Source organism: Triticum dicoccoides, chromosome 5A, assembly GCF_002162155.2.
Source record: "Triticum dicoccoides isolate Atlit2015 ecotype Zavitan chromosome 5A, WEW_v2.0, whole genome shotgun sequence".
Lineage (NCBI taxonomy): Eukaryota > Viridiplantae > Streptophyta > Magnoliopsida > Poales > Poaceae > Triticum > Triticum dicoccoides.
Genome location: NC_041388.1, coordinates 631,213,980 through 631,221,519, shown reverse-complemented (window position 1 = coordinate 631,221,519; position 7,540 = coordinate 631,213,980).

The following is a 7,540-nucleotide window of genomic DNA, read 5'->3' as shown; positions in this document are numbered from 1 at the left end:
TATCTCACACCCACGATACTTGCTAGCTATTTAGGGTTTCCTCTACCGAAAAGAAGAGGAGAAATAAATAAGAAGAAGAGGAGGGTCGAGGGGTCGAGGGTCGTCGAGGGGTCGAGGATCACCGAGAGGTCGAGAGAGGTTTCCTAGTGTCAAAGTATTGAAGAAATCCATGCCTTCATCATTAGCCGGAAGTAACCAGGGCATGTTGGTACGAAGTTCTGCAAAGTTGTTTTGGAATGGAGTCCCGGATAGAATAATCCGCCTTTTGGTACCAATTCAGCAAAGGCCTTCCAAATAGCGATATTCGGAAGGCTCTTGCTGAACTTTGTACCAAAAGGCGGATTATCCTATCTGGGAGTCCGTTCCAGAACAACTTTGAAGAGCTTCGTACCATCATGCACATGTTACTTTCGCCTAATGATGAAGACATGGTTTTGTTGAATCCTGAGACACTACGCAACCTCCCGACCCCTCGGCGATCCTCTCGAACATGAGAGGAAGAAGAGGATCATCGAGGGGTCGAGGGTTCCAGGGTCGTCGAGGGGTCGAGGATCGCCGAGGGGTCAAGAGAGGTTTCCTAGTGTCAAAGTATTGAAGAAATCCATGCCTTCATCATTAGCCGGAAGTAACCAGGGCATGTTGGTACGAACTTCTGCAAAGTTGTTTTGGAATGGAGTCCCGGATAGAATAATCCGCCTTTTGGTACCAATTCAGCAAAGGCCTTCCAAATAGCGATATTCGGAAGGCTCTTGCTGAACTTTGTACCAAAAGGCGGATTATCCAATCTGGGAGTCCGTTCCAGAACAACTTTGAAGAGCTTCGTACCATCATGCACATGTTACTTTCGCCTAATGATGAAGACATGGTTTTGTTGAATCCCTTGACACTAGGCAACCTCTCGACCCCTCGGCGATCCTATCGAACATGAGAGGAAGAAGAGGATAAAAAAATAAGAGGAAGAAGAAAAAAAAGAGGAGAAGAAAGAATAGAGGAGAAGATCTCCTCTATTCTTTCTTCTCCTCTTATTTTTCTTCTTCCTCCTCTTTTTTTTATCGGGAACGAGGGTCGTCGAGGGACATAGATGTAGTGTCGTCGTTGTCGATATATACCCCCTCCCGATAGCTTACTATGATTAGGTAGCTAGTTCTACGTTTGGCACTAATATATCCATCTGTCATGTTTGAATAATAATTGCCATGTTGTAAATACTTGTAGAAACTATGGACACCGCCCTAGACGAAGCAACAAAAGAAGCGTTGTTGAGGGACATAATCGCAGAAGGAAGTGATGACGTCTCGTTGTTTCTCAACGAAACCGATGGTCTGGAAGGAGAGGGTGAACAAGCTGGCTACGGTGACCTAATGCCGGTGCAAGAAGAAGAACATGAGGACGGCTCCGGTGACCCAATGCCGGTGCAAGAAGGATACCGTGATGACGGCTCCGGTGACCGAACCGAGTCCGGCCAGGTATATATATTAGTTAAGCCTATGCTGACTAGCTGATTGATGCATTCATTGTTTTGGTATGTACACATATTAATTAAGTCTTTGTTCTTTTTTCTAGCCCTCCGGATCAAGCACAACTTCGGTAAAGAGACGAGGCCCGAAGAAAAAGTTGAGCTCGGATGAAAAGTTTGAGATCATAGCAATCGCGCCCAATGGCCAACCTATTGAACCCCTCCGGACAAAGAGCGCATTTGTTGCTCAGTGCGGGGTTCTGGTTAGGGACAAGATCCCGATAAGCATCCAGCAATGGTTTAAGCCGGCTACAGAAGACCCTGAGGTGTCTTATGTCAATGATATGCAGAAAAATGATCTTTGGACTGAGCTGAAGTCAAATTTCACCCTACCGCCTGAGGATAATCCAGAGAACCCAGTTAAAGAGAAATTAATCAAGTCTTTTGCTCTAAAGAGGATGGCAGAACTATTCAGTAGGTGGAAGAAAGAGCTGAATAAGTTTGTCGAAAATAACGAGACACCAGAATTCAAGGGCAGATATGAGAATATCAGAGATCACTGGCCCGCATTTGTGGCCTACAAGACATCGGAAAAGAGTCAGAAGATGTCAGCGACAAACAAGCAAAATGTTGCGAAGAAGAAGCTTCACCATCGCACGGGGTCAGGTGGCTACCTCGTAGCCCGGCCTAAGTGGTCCAAGACTGAGAATGATCTGGTTCATAAAGGGATCGAACCAGAGACAATTAACTGGCCAGACCGTTGCCGGACTTGGTTCTTCGGGGCTGGCGGAACACTGGACCCTGTAACAGGAAAGTGCATTTGGACGAACGATCAAATGGACATACCAGTCAGTAAGCTTAAGCAGTATATCGAAGCAGCGCATGAAGGGACGTTCTTTCCAAACAGAGAGAACGACGAGCTCACAATGGCCCTCGGGAATCCTGAGCATCCTGGATGGACACGAGGCACGCCAGGCTCCATTCCGTGGAAGGTTGGGTTTCCGGACGCAGGCGGTTACAAATCCCATGAGAGGAGGAAAAAAGTGCAACAGACCCAAATGCAGGCGCTGCAAGCAAGGGTAGACGCGATAGAGGAACGAGAAGCAAATAGCAGCAAATGTACTGCCGAAGCCTCCCCCGAAGCTACCCCGCCATCTCAGCGCAGAAGCAGCGTGGCTTCCACCGAGCTGCTTCAGCCGGAGCATGCCTTGACGGCTCCTGCCAGCTATCCCGTGGATGCTATAACGGAGTCTCAAAATTGCCACCTTATGACGCAATGGATGAATTTGAAGGTCAAGGCGGCTGTTGGCTCTGTTTATCCTACTGAACCCGGCGCAACTTTTCACTGCCGGCCGATTCTAGAAGGATATGCTAGGGTGATGGTGGATGAGATAACGGAGGGATTTGAGGACCTCCAGCTTGACCACCCTACCGGTGAAGGGGAGACTCGGCTGGGGTCTGCTCTGAAGACTCCATGCCTATGGCGGAAGGAACTCATCAACCTTCCGAACTGGACGCCACCGCCTCCTCCTCCTCCTCCGGTGAGTCAGGGCACTCCGCCTCCACCGCCTCCTCCTCCGGCGAGTGACGATTAGGGCCCTCGGCCGGCTCCTTCTCCGGCGCGTGGCGGCACTCCGCCTCCTTCTCCGCCTGCGCCGACGCACCCGAGCAGACAGCCTCCTCCTTCTCCGCCTCGTCAGCAAGGGCGGAAGAGACCTGCCGCCGCTCCAGCTGCTCCGGTGCGTTGTAGTCCTTCTCCTCCGTCTCTTAAGCAAGTAAAGAAGACAACCGCTACGTCTGCTCGGTCGGCGTCTAGCAGTACAACCAGAGGCGGGAGGACATACAGATTCGGTCCTTCTCTGAAGACTCCAGAGAAGTTACCATACGAGAGGACCCAGGAGGAGAACGCCGAGATCGCGCGAGAAGAAGTGAAGAAATTCTTTGAAGGGGTGAAAGCAAAGAAACATCCACCTCCGAAGGAGAAGGTAGATCGGGTGAAAGTGAAGCGCACTCTGGCTGCCCTGACAAAACCACCAAAGTCTGATCCGCCGAAAGGAAACTATGACCGCATTATTGGAAAGGAATTTGCCGAAGCGGAGCGGTCGGGAAGTACTGTCAGTGATCAAAGGCTGAAAGAACGACAAGCTGGGAAACAAATTGCCCAGCTCGGTGAACAAGCGAAGCAATCGTGCCCCCCGCTCAAGGTGCCTAGCCACAACGTCGATAATGATCCGAGGATGGTGCCCGGTTATAGCAATCTTGCAGATTACCTGTCCGACGAAGTACATTATGAACCCATGGAGATGCAGATACAAAGATACGAGTACGGGAAGCCTCTCGTCAAAGATGAAAGATCTCTATCAACGATGATGCGAAGATTGCATGATTGGTACTTGAAAATCTGCAGAGACTCTGGGGGGAGGAGTACTTTGTATGTGAAAGTTAAAAAGGAGCATGACCTCGTTGGAATTGATCTGTTGCCTGTTCCATTTGAGGAGTTCTATCAGTTTTTCAATCAATTGGCCCTCGATAAAACAACGGTCGCCTGCTACTGTCTGTAAGTAGTACTACTTCTGTCATTAAGTTTCTCTATATAGCTTAGCTCTTTCATTGCATGTATTTATAATCATCATCACTATATTATGCAGATTGAAGATCGTCGAATTGAAGAAAAGACAAGTCGGTGATATTGGGTTCATTAACACATATCTCATAGATGCAACTCAGGTTAAACTTCATGCCGCAGAAACCGAGGCCAGCATGCTACGATCGTTGATAATAAATCAAAACAAAGATATATTACTCTTTCCTTACAACTTCAGGTGAGTGTTACTGTTTTGTGCGTATTCGGTTTCCCTTATATATTAGTCAAGGTTATAGTAATGTAATTGATGAGTTATGCATGCGTGTGCAGTTTCCACTATATTCTCCTACATATTAAGCTTGAGCAGGGACTAGTAACCATCTTAGACTCAAGACGAAAAGATCCCAAGGACTATGCAGACATGACTCAAATACTCGAGAAGTAAGTTAAATCGATCATTATCCACCATATCAGCAACTTTGTTCATTTTCTGATATATCAAGTAATTATTTTCTTTGTCCGGCAGGGTTTGGAGAAAATTCACCAGAAAAGCTCCGGGACTGCCGAAGGAGCTGCAATTTAGACACCCGAAAGTAAGTACTAGCTGTAGTAGCATTTTAAGCGCATCTACTAATCATTCAAGCGCTAGTTTCATCAATACCATTTGGCATTCTTGCTTGTCAGTTTGATTAACCTCTATTTCTTGTAAAGTGGTTGTGGCAGGAACAAGGGAATGATTTCTGTGGATACTATGTTTGCGAGTCCATCCGTCACACGACCTGTGAGCGGGGCTACACTGACGAACAATATGAAGTACGTAAATAACAACATATATATATATATATATATATATATATATATATATATATATATATATATATATATGTATTGACCCCCTTCTTTAAATTAGATGTTTCGGAAGCGGGATGAACTCCTAGCACCAGCTCGCATGCGAGGAATTCAAGAGGAATTGGCGGCATTCTTTCTTGACCACGTGATCCCTGAAGATGGAGAATTCTATGTGGACCCTGAGTCCGTATGATTATATTTGTAAGAGATAATTATTGTATATATGTAGCCGGTAGTGTCAGATAGATATACGAGAACTTGTTGTTCGACCAATCTCTCGGAGAAGGAGAGGTGGTCGATATCACTTCTCTCTGTATATATGCATATATGTTCATCACCATCTTCTGTTTCCTTCGTTTGCTTACTAGCTAGCTAGCGTGTCTAGTCCTCTCTATATACGTATGTATAGTACGTAGCGTCGACCAAGCACGGACATAACAAAGGACACTTCTCTCTATTAATTATAACTAGCTAACACAATATATGAAACACCTAAATTAACCCCCCAAAACCCCCAACCCCCCCCCCTCCTTTCAAAAAAAAACAAAAACCCCAGCCACAGAAGTGCTGCGCGTGGATGCCTATTGGTCTCAGTTGGTGCCACCAACCGGGACCAAAGGGTCTCCTGGCTGGGCTCTGCGCACTGCCCACGTGGAGGGCCTTTAGTCCCGGTTCTGGATTGAACCGGGACTAAAGGGGGGAGGTATTAGTACCGACACTTTAGTCCCGGTTCCTGAACCGGGACTAAAGGCCCTTACGAACCGGGACTATAGGCCCTTTTTCTACCAGTGTCACGATCGTCTCAATTCATTTGGATCTAACCGTTAAGATAACAACCAAATCTCAGCAAAAGTACGTTTGGCAATTTTGAGGAGCGGACGAAAACTCTGCCTGCCATCCAAGGGACAAAAGATTCATTTGGCAACCACGTGATTCTATCCCCAATTAGCGCTAACCTCTCACCTAATCTCCACGCGTCCCAGTTCTCGCCTTCCCTGTCTGCTGCTGCAGGCCGATCTGCTTGGCCCCGTCGCCCCCGTTCCTTCGCCACTGTCGGCCGCCGGCTCGGCTCCTCCGCTAACGGCCCATGTCCTCACGGATCCTTGCATTGCCGCCACCCACGCTGGCACGCAAGCAATGGTCCGAGCGCCGCAGCGCCAACCGGGGCCTCGCCTGCCTGCTCCCCGCTGCGCCACGGGCACACGTGCCAGTCCGAGCGCCGCTGCACTACACGGATGCAGACCTCCCCGCTCCACCTCCTCTGCGGTTGATTCTTGGGGTCAATCACGACGGACAACTGATATGCATGTTGCTGAATTTATTGCGTGTTGCTGTGTTGAGAACTCTGCAGGATGGCATCACCTGCGGGGTCACTTGCATCCACTTCTTGCCGATCACCGTCCCGAGGATGTGAGAGTGACTGGCAAAGCCACTCGCCGTTCCCTAAATCTGGACACGTGATGCTTCCCGTGATTGTTCTACTTGGCTCAAGGTATGTATGTAATTAACTTATTGTTTCTATTGAGGTGGAAGCTGTAAATGATTGTCACAACTCAGTCCTGAATTATTCATCGCTCGAGCAGTTGCACGGCCATCTTCCTCCATGGGACTTCAATGCTTCCTTGCGTTCATCTCTATGAACATGTGCAACTTGTCCAATAAATTGCCCCAACTGGTTGTATTTAAAACTCCAGCACACTGTTGTAAATTAGACTTTACAATTTCTTTGAAAGAGATTTTTGTAAATTCTTATATAGGACTATGCTCATTGATTCAGAGATATATATTTCCGAGAGTTTCTTTTGCAGAGATGGAAATAAGTATTTGTGATATTGTTAGGTTCCATTTTTGGGAATCCTTAACACACATGTGGATTTTTTGCAATTAGAAACATTGTACACTGTATTATAAAGATAGGTTCTATGACAACAATCCAGAAGCTGAAATGATTTAATATATAGACCAAGTCCAGGACATAGTTCAGTGGATGCGATAAAGCACTACAAAGTTACATATAGTGTGAAGTCATGTGTGATGTGCAACATTGGCAAGTGCTAAGTAAAACATTGATATGGATATTTTGGGTGATATGGATACTTGTGCGATGTGATATGGATACTTGTATTGGGCTGAATAGTTTGCTAATGGTGTGCTGATCCATTAGTTTCTTGTGTGAAAATATGGCGTGAGTTGTGTGAAACTTACCCTGAGTCAAGTCGTGGACTTGTGCTCGTTCTGGTTATTTGTTGTGTTCACTTTCAGGTGTTGCCAAAGCTGGAGGAACGTGGTCGATGACAGGATCGAGGGACGAAGCTTGGGAGAAGCTGAGGTCTGGGGATCATGGTCATGCGGGGCGTTCGTGCGAAGGAACAATGGAAGTGAAGGCTACGATGATCCGGGAGGGCACCGGTTTGTCGTACATGGCTTGTACCGGAGATGTACGGTACTGAAGACGTCACGAGGTGCAAGGTGTGCACATGTGTTTGCGCGCACGGCAGCGGCAGCAGATCGATCGGGCGAGTCGAGCGGGTGCGGCCCAGTCCAGCGCGGGCCGCCCGTATGGCAGGCGTGCGGATCGATGGAAGGCGGCGTGCGCAACGGAGGCCGTCAGCCAGGCTCACGCGCAAGAGCAGATTTTGCTCGTTGCATGT